Source organism: Dermacentor silvarum, chromosome 5, assembly GCF_013339745.2.
Source record: "Dermacentor silvarum isolate Dsil-2018 chromosome 5, BIME_Dsil_1.4, whole genome shotgun sequence".
NCBI lineage: Eukaryota > Metazoa > Arthropoda > Arachnida > Ixodida > Ixodidae > Dermacentor > Dermacentor silvarum.
This window is the reverse complement of record NC_051158.1, coordinates 81,833,991-81,847,740: the sequence shown is the minus strand read 5'-3', so window position 1 is coordinate 81,847,740 and position 13,750 is coordinate 81,833,991. Positions and strand designations below refer to the sequence as shown.

Genomic DNA, 13,750 nt, shown 5'->3' with positions numbered 1-13,750 from the left:
GCTGCTACCTAGCTAACTTGAACAAGCTTCGCGTCATGCAGATTCGAACAGTGCGTTTTAACTGCGTGTGTGTGTGCGTGTTTTTTTTTTATTTTACTCTCTCTTCCTTCCTTTTCTTAGAGGCGCATTCCCAGTAGACAATTAACTAGCCTCAGTCAGACATTCCCTGATGTCACAAGGCGCTACTACCTAAATTCGTACACGGCGTCGTCACCAGTACGGCACTTTCTCGACTTTTCCTTCCTTTTGTTTTTTGTTTTTCTTTTTCGTACCAGGCCTCCGTTAACAATATTCAGAATGAAGAGGAAGCAAAAAGAAAGGAAAAGAAATAAGCTTATTCCAGATTTAAGTGCAGCTTCTGGAGCATTATACCAAAACGTATTCGCATCATTGGCGTTTAATTTATTCCAGACACCCGCAGAGAAGTAGGAGCTGTACAGCAGGCTAAGAAACAAGCAAATATCCTCGCACAAAGCGAAGAGTGCATCCTTAATATCGATTTGCCTTATTTCTTTAATTACACGCGAGAAGAAAGAAAAAAATACACGGATCCTCCTTGGTAACATCACTTCCACAAAGCCTGCGAAAGAAAGCCTCTTCGATACTTCTTCAAAGACAAATAAGCTCCTTTCCTCGAACCGCCTCTCTCGAGTGGAAAAGAGAAGCGAAAAAAAAAAAAAAAAAAGTAAAAGCACGCGAGTGAAACGAGCGGCGAAGCAACAAAAAGAAAAAGCACGTCGCGGCCACATTTCTCAACAGTGTCCGGTCCGTGCAGTCACTTCCACGCCGTGGCTGCGGCAACAATAACAAGCAGCGTGATGCCAATAACAGCCATCTGACCCACAAGGGAAAGCAGCAGCATCAGCAGCAGAGTATAAGAGAGAGAGAGAGAAAAAAAAAACGAACTGTTTCTCAACTTTGAGGCAGCGTTGTTGCTCGCGCATGCCGGAGTGCATGGGCCCGGCTCTGGGTCGCCGGGCGATAATCAACGAAGCCTCGTTTAGCCGAGGCCGACCCCGAAAACAAAACAAAACAAAAACAAGCAAGGGAGTTGAAGTGTCATGGAGTGTGCGTGCGTGGTGGTGTATATAGGCGGGAAGAAGGTGGGGGGGGGGGGGGGGTGGAGAGTGCCACCATAAAAAGCAAACAGCCCTAAATGACCGAAGGAGACGACATGGCCCGATCGTAAATACATTGATAGCGGCGAAAGCTCATGCACGAGCCTGCGAGTTGGAGAGGAGTCTTTGTCTTTTACGCAGAGCACGGACTCCGTGCTTCAATCTTCCTCCTCCCCTCTTTTTTCCCCCTTCGCCTCCGCACACTTTCAGCGGCGCGCGTGGGACGTCTGCAAGAAGGAACCTCGGTGGGTGGCGCAACACTTTGTCGAGAGTGACACGATATATATTCGGCAGCTCAAACGTTACGCTCTCGGAGCGGCGCTTGGCTTTGTGAGCGACCAAACGAGGGGGAATACGAGATCGACGGTCGGCGACGAAGTCGCTATGGTGCAAGGCGTAAAGTTTGTATAAACCACGCCACCACAAACGATCACCCTGACTTCGAATCCGCTTCCTTATGCCTTGTCTTCAATTGACCTCGTCGAGGATTTCTGCTTATGCTGATAGCAAAGCGACAGTACAATCAGCACAGAATGTTCACTATTGCTAAGTGTGAACAAATAAAAAAATTTACCGCCCATGCACCCCGTGCAGATAGTAAACCAGCGAAGCTGAAATGTGCGGCCCCGGTATGAGCCACACGTGATATCTTTCTTTCTTTGTTTTCCCTGACTCTTATCCGCATATCCAATGCGGGTATGCGCGACACGTGATTTTATTATCGTTAATCGTGACGTAACTGACGAGCACGTGACGTTGTTGGTGTCATGACCTGTCAGTCATGTTAGTCAAACATTGGTGCCCTTCCACGCCAATTTTGGTATATACCAAGTGAACGAGACGGGAGTTTTCGATAGGTTTATTTCCGCCGGGGGGTTTCCGTGGTTGGACCACGAGGGTTTTAGCCTAGGCATACACAGCTTCGATGTAATAAAATCTTCCGTCCGCTTATTTATATCTGTCTGTGTCTGTTGGTCTATAAAAAGAGCATTTGGACAAGTGCGGAATTTTGCCAGTGGTAATTAAGGGTTCATGTGACTGACCAGCCAGGGTCAAATGATCGTGTAGCAGTCTAAGTTTGCTTGGTGCAATATTTAGAACGAAAATGCTTCAATACCGCATTGTAGCTGCTCATAAACCTTATATATACAGGTGTTTCAGCGAACACTTTCAAAAATTCTTAACGGTTGCCTGTGGCAGACAGCACAATTCTGAGCTGGTCTACTCGAGAGGCGGACATTACTTGCACAAGAAATTGAAATGCATAATCGAATAAAAACAGACATCACTAATAGTTTTTAACTAATTGCTGATGGCCATATTAAAAACTTAATTAGTGAATTTTGTTAATTTCCCGATTATTCATTTGAATTCTTTGTGCAAGTAATGTCCGCCTCTTCGAGTAGACCAGCCCATTAACTAGAATTGGGCTATCTGCCACAGGCAATCTTAGATAAATTTTGAAAGTGTTCGCTGAAACACCCTGAATATATATAATTTTAATTATGTGGTTTTACGTGCCAAACCACGATCTCATTATGAGGCACGCCGCAGTGGAGAGTTCGGAAAATTTAGACCACCTGGGGTTCTTTAACGTGCACCTAAATCTAAGTACACGGGTGTTTTCGCATTTCGCCCCCATCGAAATGCGGCCGCTGTGGCCGGGATTCGATCCCGCGACCTACCTCGTGCTTAGCATCCCAACACTATAGCCACTGAGCAACCACGGCGGGTTATATATATATATATATATATATATATATATATAATTATAGCTGGTGTGAATACGTGGTATACAAGCCGAAATGCAGCGTATGTCCGACAGTATATATATACGGCGCTGTTCAAAAGTGTGATCTTGTGGTCTCGCGATGAGAAAGGCAAGTCATCGAAGTAAGCGATACTAGATGGGAACTCAACTTTGCGCATTTCCTACTGCATAATTGTTGCTATAGGAATGTAACGTATTAGCACGAAAATAACGCCGAATCACAACAACTTCCTGAAAACGAGCCCACGTATAACAGTCCGGCTTAGAGCGAACTTTCGGCTACTACGAAGAGCTCCTCAACAACCAAAATGTTTCGCAAGGAATCAGAGTCGTGCTCTTATAACGGCTCGGTGCCCTGCTCAGTTCGAGTACAACCAAGGGAATGAACTGCAGCGTGGCATCGTTTAGACGAGCCGGGAAAGGGGCGACGAGCAGGAGATTGGTCCCCGGCGGTCTTTCACAGCTCGCTTAAACAATTTAAATTAAATTATTTAAAGTCTGGGGTCCTTTAACGTGCACTCAATGCACGGTACACGGGCGTATTTTTGCATTTCAACCTCATCGAATCGCTTAAACATTTTATATAAGCTAGTTGCTTTATCGACAACGATGTAGACAGCTTGGCAAACTTGCAGCGTTCCTTTGTCGGCTGGAAACTAAACAGAGCTCATTCACTAATTTCTGCCAGTAAAGCGTCATTTCAGGAAATAAAGCGTCCCTTGTGATTTGTTGAGTTCTGTCCCAGTTCTTGAGGGCAAGCCCATCTATAACGAACTTACGAAACGGAGGACACATTTTGTGGAATGACGGTGTTTGTTGTATCTGGGCTCGACTGTGCCGTTAATCTTCTGAGGCTATACCATTCAGAGGTACCGCAACTGCACCGTAGCACAATCACCAGCCTATGTCATGTCCACTGCTCGACGATCGATGCAAGGCTTTTCCCAGTGGTCTTCAATTATTCGTTCCTTCGCCACAGCTACTGCCAGCGTTTACTTCTCAGTCCCACTACGATGCCCGGAAGTTTCACTCCGTGTCCGAGAAATACATAATTAACAAAAAAAAAACAGCTCCAGAAGCGGGCTTGTCAACTGTTGCAAGTAGCAGCTTTTAAGCAAAAGCAAGCGATCACGGTTCCTCAGAACACCAGCCATAGATACGCAAGAATCGCGATGGAGGAAAGCGTGCTGGAAAGAAGGAACAGACTTCTAGAGAGATCACAGAGACTTCGCAAGTGTAATTAAAAAAAAAAAAAAACGGCCCAGCAGAGGATGGCTACAATCAAACCAAACGAAGCGCGAGCGGGAGACACGGCACAGAAGAGAGCAGACGACAACGACGACTGTGTCAATGAAGAAAAATGGCCTCCACCCCTACCACTGGGCCGCCATCTTGTTCTTACCCGCCCCCGAGGCTCCCCTCACCCTAATCACGCAGCCAACCACGTGTGCAAACCGAGTTACGCGCGCCGCTTAGCGTGCAACGCTACGCTCGGTGGGGTCTCCTGCGTGCGGCTGGTTCGTAACGGGGTGCGGACTAATAGGCGTGCAATGCCTTTCTTCTCGTCCGCTTGGCGGCGCTTTGTTTAGCTTCGTTTTTGTTGCTCTTGTCGTCCTCGGGAGCGCGCATATTGCTGCGTGCGCGCTCGAACGAGCCTTTACCCGGCCACAACAAGAGCGAACGCGCGGGCCTCGTCCGGCCGCGAATGCTTCCTTTTGATCGCGGGCCCTCATTACCATAGACGGGTGCACCGCCTCCGTTTTTGTTCCGCAAGGAACACGCCTATCCTCGCTTTCTATCCAGAGACGTCCGTATACGTACGCAGCTCCCGACGTCCTTGTCGAGAAGTCTCGAGTTCTGCGCACCTTCATTGATGGGTGAACGCTGCGGCTTCCGGTATGTGGAAGGCCCTTACAATGGGTGCCGGGAAGGACCACTCTTCTCGTGGCCAAGGTAGAGTGGTTAGCCACGAAAAGCAGGAAGGAAAGAACCACATTGCTTTTTTTTTTTTCGTTCTTATTTCGTGCGCATCCAGACTAAGGACAGGACCGGCAAGTATGTAGTCCCGACGCCGGACGGACGACACAGTGCTCACAATGGAAATGCAAATGTGCCCCTCTCCTCTTGAAGCATGGTCGCATTCGCATTAAACAGCTATTTTTCACTGGGACGCGCAGTCACTTGGCCGTGTCGGCAGGCTCTTTGTAATCTAATTGTTTAGACTGACGTTCGACAGCGTAGGAGCATGGAGTTAAAGGGAAACCTGGAAGCTAGCGCGTGCACCAGACGTCTACCACCTTCATGAACGGGTAAAGCAGTGCACAGTCAATACTGACGAAGGATAAGACGAAAAGGCGACAAACACACATAGCGCCAGTGTGTGTCGCCTTCTCGTCTTGCACTTGGTCAGTTCGCGCGGTTGAGCGTTCGCCGTTAGCCAGAACCAACGAGCCCAGCCCAAAAGCCACAATAACGAAGTGAATACTGATAGTCTACGGGTCGTCCGGGCGGATTCGTGGCAACACTGACGCGATGTGTGCAGTAATAACGAACAACTATGTCTCGTGGCAATAGACGGCACAGCTTTTACAACATCTATACGCGTCGAAGTAGGCTGTAAACGTCAATCATCTACAGGTGCCGACAGGAAGTATATAGAGACCGGGTCCGTTGTCCAGCGAGATGTATCTCTTGGTTACTTCGAGTCGCGAACGCTACCAAGCCAAATAAACTTCCAGAACAAAATGAGCAGCAGCTTAAGAGGGTTTGAAGGCGAGCTCGCTGGTATGCAGCCATGGTAGAAAGCAAAGATACCACCAGCTATCTTTGCACCCACTCAGTCAGCAATGAAACAATCTGCGCGGTGAAACGTTAGCGAGTTGTATACTAATGGTGTTCCAAAGTTAGAGTACGCTATTGGTCGAGCAAGCCAGAGAACCCCGTAAGAACAGAAAAGAACTCAAGCGGTATCTGCGTTTTGCGCATATACCTATAGTGCCACTGAGGCTATTTCTCGGCACGCTATTTCTGAACCTGCCTATCTAATCATTGACCGACTAACTTCCCTGCACAGCCGATATGCTATACAGGAAATACACTATTGTTCGTGATTTCTCTACAGTAATCATCATGAAATTGCTGTTAAACGCGCTCCACGGATGAAAGAAACTATTTCGGTCAACTTTGGGGCACTGCCGGCTAAACAGTGAATGATACACAAGCTCTCTCTACAGGACTGCAAGCACTACGTACGAGAAGATAAGACCAGCGAGTGCGCTAAACAAAGAATTCATGTCTGCGGATGAGAACCTCCTGCCATAGTTTCCGCACACCGCTTGCGCATCCTCTGTCTTGCACTTGCGTACTGCGCATGCGCTCAACAAAGGTGTGTCGTGGAATAATTGTTTCAGCCAAGGAAACTGACAGCGCGACACAGGACAAAGCACCGTTCTGTGTCACGCAATTATTTTTCTTCGCACCGAGCCGCCCCGCGCTAAGCACCACGTTCATGAATTCAACAGCTTCTGCCATCCTGCTCTTCGTTTAATTTCCGTCTAAGCATAGATAGCACAGGGGTTTCCGCACGTTCTTGGAAACTATTGACCCCGCTGTGTCGCCATGTCCACCCGCTACCACGCACGCCTTTCCAGAGCTTTCCAGGCCGCTTTCACGCCTTTGTGACGTGGCTGTGACAAATTGCGCCATTGCACAATTTTCACACGTGTACGTTCTGCCCCGCATTCGTCTTATTTGCCTTTCCCTTTCCATGTAAGTCTGTATATATCTCTGTGTATTCGCTTCAGCAGGCACGTCGTTGAAAGTCAACGCTGTTATATGAGTCATTCGCAGCATGCTTTGTGTTGGTCGCAGTGTTCAGTCACAGCGAGTTACAGTGCGTCACGTGTGCCTCTGCCGCAAGGAGGCTCTTTCCCCTTTCCTTGATTCTCTTTCCCTCGCATCAGCGCCATGTGTCGCCTTCGACGGCCCCCACGTGACCACCCCCGACTCGCCTTGAACCGTCCGACCGCGCTATACCGCCGCCGCCGACGAAGTCCACGTCAGCACGTCCCGATATAAAACCACCGCCGACGCAAACACGTCCAAACACCCGGCCGTCCGTGTATATGTATATATTTACCTGGGTCTCCTCAACCCAATTATTACTGCGCTACTCGGCGGCTGCCCAGGTACCTCCCCTTCCCTATACCTCGGACATTATCTCTCGCCCCGCGCTCCGACTGTGCTACGCGCAAGTGAAACGAAGTCGACGTTTACATATAAAACACCTCGCCAAGAAACGCCCGCACGCCCGCTAATACACTCTCGACAGCGTCGCACGTGTCTGGCAGCGAGCCCACGTCAGGTCCGCACGAAATGGTGACAGTCCGGCCTGGCAGAGCGGTCATTAGCGGCTGCTCCCTGTGACTCGTTCAATGCGAGTAGGATGAGGAGGGGGTAGACGAACGGCCGGCGAACGCACGCACACACGAATGCAGCGTAAGCGCGCAGGCACCGCAGTGTATATATATATATATATATATATATATATATATATATATATATATATATAGACGTTGCGAAACAGCTCGATATAGTATAAGCGGCAGGTTTACGCCGTCCCCGAAGCTATATACAAGCGATGATACTACAAATCTAAAAAGTACACGCGCGGAGGTAGGAATAGGAAACCCCCTCCCGGGGGATTGCCACACCAGCTTTTTTCCCCGCGGGTTCTATATTGGGAGCCACGATTTAACTAAGCCATCCCCTCCCCCTCCCCCCGTCCTCCCCTACGAACCTTTGCTGGGCAGAGCACCGTCCGTGTTCTCGTCGTCGAAAGCCAATCAGTTGCTCTAAATCAAGGCTCACGAAAGCAGGAGGCGCGTCTATACCGGGGGACACTCGGAAGCGTAGACTGTGGAGCGAGATATACTGTCTGTCGGCAGTGTACACGTGAATTGGCGAAGGGATGTTTCGAGCGCTTTCGAGAGATTTGCGGGGTGTGTGTGTGTGTGTACGTAGGCGGTGCTCTATTTGCCTAATTGGGTGCCAGGGTGGCGACAGGGCTTATATAGCGGCTTTTCGCGGCGGAATCCTCCCCGATCGAAAGCCCATTCGGTCTCAAGCAAGGGCGAACAGTATATATATATATACAGCGTGGCGTGGCTTTCTGCAGGGAGTGGGACTACATTCCGGTGCTCTATGTGCCAGTGTTGCAGCGCGGTGTGACTTGCCTTCGCATTTTATATCTATACGTTCGTGTGTGTACGGGACGTTTTATTGCGATACAGCAATGGACACTCCTGGCGCATTTCTGCCGTCGGCGTCGCCGTGATGTTCCGTATAAAGTCCACGGGCGATAACATCGTCGCCGCGCGCCGTATATGCTGTATGTGCGAGTGAAAGCGTATACGAGGGTTAGCCGAGGATGGTGACGCAATCTCGCTGGCGCGAGGGAGGAAATCGGGGAGAGGAAGGGCGCCGTCTTAATTCCGTCGCGCGCAAGGCACCGGCGGGAGGGATGCACAGTTTGCGTATATACTGTAGCACACACGTAAGCAAACGTAAAAGTCTCACGCGCGCAAACATATAGCGTTCTCTTTTCTGCGCATGCTCCGCATGTCAGGTTTCTGCTGCTTACGTACATGGCATGTTAACCTTGTTGACAAAAACGGCGGCTGCCATAGCTTCACTCTCGCGGGCGGTGATCGCTACTAAATGGCGAGTTAATCTTGCGCTCAACTCACCTCAATCGCAAGTTATGAGCGGCTTGCCCGCCCGATTTCGGAGACCACTGGATTATTCTGGCGTCCGTAGCCCCGACGAGACGCTATAGAAGCAATGAGTCTAGTACTAAAGGAGTTTCTACAAGTCCGATATCAGATAACGCCACACTAACCTCGCGTTTTCTTGACGTTTGTGCACCTGCGCCTAGTTAATTAAGGTCCCGCGAAATTATTGCATTAGCCTCGTACGTCATTCCGAAGTTGTGTCACGTGTGACGGAAATCGCGTCACCACTGGTGCACAACTGAATTTTCGTGCTTTTTCTATAGCACCACCCAATGAGGCATTCTTCCCAAGATCGAGGTTCTGATTACGGTACGCCTCGTATAATACGCGGGTCTTTATGGTATATGCACTTTCTTCGACGTGGTTCTTCCTAGCTGTAGTCGCTGCTCCGCAACGCTAAGGCGTCTAAGGGAAATTAAATCACGAGCAGAGGAAGTTCATTGAGAGCAGACCATACCGAGGCAGCGTCGACTGCAATATTATGACACAAGAAAACATCTTCTGAAAGAAAAAAAAAAGGAAAAAGTCTCTGACCACTTATTGTGTGCAAATAAGCATTCGCACTTCGTACGCCGCAGGTACGATTATTTAATCTTACGCCGTTTCGAAAGCGCTTTTCCTCAATATGTAGCGACAAATAATCAAGCAGAACAAGTGCAAATGCGATTATACGGTAATGTATGTATAACAATATCGCCGCACGTATCTGGGACTCGGAGCAACGAACCTTTTTTTTTTTTTTTTTTAGCTCGTTTCCCGCATGCACTTTAGATATAATACGAATGCGCGCAGAGCAGGCGCAATATAATAAAGCCCCTGAAAAAAAAAAAAACTTTTTTTCCCACGGGTTTTACAATATAAGCGTGAGACTCGCCATCTGGCGTTTTGCCGAGCTTAAAGTCTCACCAGTCAATGCCCGTATGAAATACTTGTGCTGACGGTAACGCGCGACGTCTTGTTATATACTTGTCGAACTGCTGACGACATCGGCTCGGTATAGAGGGACAAAATCCCGAATGATTCGCTCACCTATGTATTTACAGACGCTGTACGAGTATTATGGTGACTATGCGTGCATCCATCCATCCATATATTCAAGAATACACTTCACCAGCAGCAGTGAGAAGGAACGCGGAACGAGAAAGAATCGTCGATGCTGGTTCGTCGGAGTTTCAGAGAAGCGGATGCCTAAAAAATCAGCAGCCCCTCCCCTGTAGAGGAAATGGGGCCAAGCGAAGCTTGCCGTGTGTTTCTTCGGTGTTCCTACGAACGAATTGCACTGACGAGTACCACGCTGTGCTCGAACCACAACCGGTCACACGCACGTACTGCAGTTGGCTCCGAAGTTCCGGTTGAGAAACTCGCGTTGAAACCTGGCCGTCGCGTCGGGGAAGTTGGCGCTAGCGTTGCCGAGGCGTGCACCACCGTTGTCGGGTTCCTGGAGGGCAAGACGACACTGACGTTTGGCCTCGACATCGCGCTCCCTCAACTCGGGGTACGCGGCTGACGTTTCGCCTGGGCTTCGGGAGCCCTCACGTTAGAATCGGCACGTCGACGACGAGCCCTTTCTCGAGCGCGTTCATTCTGGATGGATTTCCACGAAATTGTTTCAAAAATAGATATGTTCGTTACGTAAGACAATGAATGGCTCATACACCCGTAAACGCGGCCTCCCCATTACGACGACAGAAGAGAAGTGAAATTCTACGCTGGAATGGTTAGCGGCAACGCAGCCAGCTGTGGAAGAAGACGACGACGACGAACGCGGGAGCAGTGGCACGAGCGCGTGCCGAGCACCTGTGCAGCTCTGAGAGCAGCTGCTTTCTTTTTTTTTGCGTTACATCACCGGCGCAGGCTAGCGTATACAAGCTTCGCTTGAAAAATCAGCGCGCAGCTGTGAATAGGTTGGAACTAGAGCACCAGTCGCATCGATGAATGCGCCGTCACCCTGCCGTCTGGCATAGCCTCCAACTTAGCTTATAAAGTTAGTTTAGTGCGGCGATCCTGGGATGAAGGTGGCTGGGGTTGGAACGGCTTAGATTCCCGGCCCGAACCAAGACGAATTTTTCTCCAACTACGAAGCCCATCGAGGCCCTCTATATAAGTTTTGACGAAACTGTGACTTAATTAACCCTTTACTTTATAGCTGTCGCAACAAAGCGAATATGGTAAAAGTGAAACTGAACCACCTTCCACTCTCCTGAACACAATTTCTATCGAGTGAAAAAAAAAAGATACAAGAAAAGGAAGTATCGAGTGCCGTAAGCTGAAGCTGACGTCAGGAATTAACGCGATCGAACCGGATTTCGCGGTGACCAGCGCGCTGTTTCCCCCGCGCGCGCGAGAGCAAACCTTGGCGTTAAAATATGCGCTCTCGTGGCTATAGAACCGCACTGGCCTGCGGCCGCTACAATTATGCCACATCCCATCGCGTGAATCATGCCACCGCGAGAGGAACCTACCCGAGTATATATACAAACACCGGACGCCGCGGCTGAGTCAGCTCATATCCGATTCACTTCCTTCGCGGTCCTTACCTTGAGACAGCGAGACGAGCGAAAAAAACGGTGCGCGGACATTTGGCTAATCGTGCCAGAGAGCGCTCGAAAAACAAAGCGGGCGGGCGGCACCTTTAAGGATGCGTGTGCAAATGCGCGAGTTGGTTGGCTCACGCTCTGAATTGGCAATCGTATGTATGTATGTATGGTACACCAGCGACGACGACTCAGACAAGGAGCCGTTTATACAGATGATGTCTAAGCTCTTAGTTGACTCAGCGGTTATTTACTTCTTGCGGACAAGATTTGGATCTGTGCGCATCCAGTCTCGGTGGCTATGGAGTTATGCTGTTGAGCAATGTCGCGGGTTCGAGTCCAAGGCTGCGGCGGCCGCATTCCAGTGGGGCGGAATGAAAAAAGAAAAAAAAAGAAAGAAAGAAAGAAAGAAAGAAAGAAAGAAAGAAAGAAAGAAACGCTGTTCGACCGTATGCTTAGGGCTTAATTGTTAAAGAATGTGGTTCTTTAACGCGCTCGAAGTGGTCAAAGTTATTCCGGAATCCCTACGGTGCATGCCTCATAATGGATCGTGGTTTCGGGTCGTAAAACCCCGGAGTTCAAATTAATTTCAACACGGTATATAGCGAGGTAGGCCTAATCAGATGCGCGCTGTGGGATGAGTGTTGTATATACGTGCGATCTCAGATGTACACAAGCACTATTGCAATTGCCCCGGAATGTATACAGTGCAGGCCAATATGTTAAAGGAACACATTAATGTGCGGCTCTCTCTCCCTCTTTCCAACCCCTATATGCCCCAACCCAGTGCAGGGTAGCAAACCGGAATCTCGCTTCTGGTTAACCTCCCTGCCTTTCCTATCTCGCTCTCTCTATCTCTCTCTCTCAAGTGCCGCTGCAAGTCCCGGCTGTGACGATTATGGTGACAATGATCGTTATTGGCATCCCATTTGAAACGGGGCGGCGACAAAAAGTTACATAGCCTGCTTGATCTAATCAGGTTAGGCGCCAGCGCCACCCGCACCTTTGCATAATTTCTCTCTGCACTGCACATTCGCCGCATTAATGACGGCACCAGGCATCGTTCAAATGAAGATCGAGTGCTTGCTGCACATGCTGAAGATTGTCTCTGCTGAAGATTGTCACGACGGAAGATCGCTTTCAAGATAGGGCCCGCGCGGCCGCGCCATATATATATGCAGCGACCGCAGCGACCGCAGCAACCGCCTCCCGCTCCGCTTAGGGCATATTTGACTACGGTCCCATCTTGTCAGAGCTTGTCCCGCCAGTCTCACCTCCCTTCGAATTTTGAGCCACTGCTTGGTGACGCGCATCACCAACTGGCCCAAAATTCCCCTCTTCTAAATGTTTAAGGCATAATCTATTTGTGTCTCAGTCTCCCGCTGACTTCGCGTTAGAACACGCAAGAAGATTTACGTCCCCGCTGGTCCACTGTGTCTGTCATCCCCTGCCGCGTCGTTCGGCAATGTCGCTTGCGTCTTCCCATCGGCTGTCGCCCCTATATAGCTTTCGTCACAAACAGCCCACAGGCCCCGTCGAAAAACGCGAACGCGTTCGCTCGCTCGCTCGCGTGGCCATGCGCAAACGCGTGTGCTAGTGCGCGACTTGCTCACGCAATACCAACCCTTCGCGATATGTATAATCCCCGGAGGCACGTGAACACTCCGCGCCGCGGTGTATAATTACGCGCGCTCGCGAAAAGCGCGATAACGCAGCGCCCATGAACGACGGAGCGAAACCGAAAGAATCTCTCTCTCTCTCTCTCTCTCCAGCGCTTTCTCCGTTCTCGCTTATCTGTTTTCATTTGTGCTTTTATTTTTCTAACTCTGTTGCTCGTGTCGTCTTGGCCAACAGCGTCTATGTGATCACGTTCGCACGCTAATTAGGGCTATACCCTGCCAGACAGAATCGCGCCGCGCTGTTGTCGTCACCTGGGCGCAGCCGAGGATGACTGCGTGCAACTCAGGCCGTTGCCGTGCGACGCAGGATTGAGTCAGGCTCCTCCATCACTCGACGTCGACGTGCGCAAGCGACACGCAATCCTGTAAGCGTAGAGCAATTAAAGGAAAGTTGAAATGATCCGAAGCCGGTGACGAAACCCCGGCGGCAAAGTATGTGAAAAACGAAGCCCGTCACGGAGCAGCATGCTTGAGTTGCTGCTGCCAAGTGGTTAAAAAGAGAGAGGCTCTGTTAACAGGCCTGAGTTTTGACGGGTGGATCTGTCTCTGTCACAAAAAAAAAAAATTAAAAAAGATACACGCGGCGAAAAAAGTGCATCGGTCGGTCCGCGCAACGCGGCCCTGAACGCTGGACGTAATTGTCAACGGAAACATTGGGTCAGTGTACTCACGTGCTTTTGTCGAACGTCGCCGTAGACAACCTGTGCGTGTGGGCTATGTGCGCCATGCATGCAAACTCTGTTCTTTTGCCTCCTTTCAGTCCCTCATTACCAACATTACCTCGGTACTGTCCAGCTACGTGGCGTTTTGGATCTTTTTAAACTTTGGTGCGGTATAGTTGGGACACCCTGTATAT

The 13,750-nt window shown here is 49.8% G+C and overlaps 1 protein-coding gene across 1 annotated transcript in view; it reads right to left on the bottom strand.

The window, feature by feature from the left end:
* LOC119453532 (globin) overlaps window positions 1–13,750 on the bottom strand; it is a 154,111-nt gene that overhangs the window by 53,276 nt on the left and 87,085 nt on the right. The gene's annotated exons all lie outside the window — the stretch shown is intronic.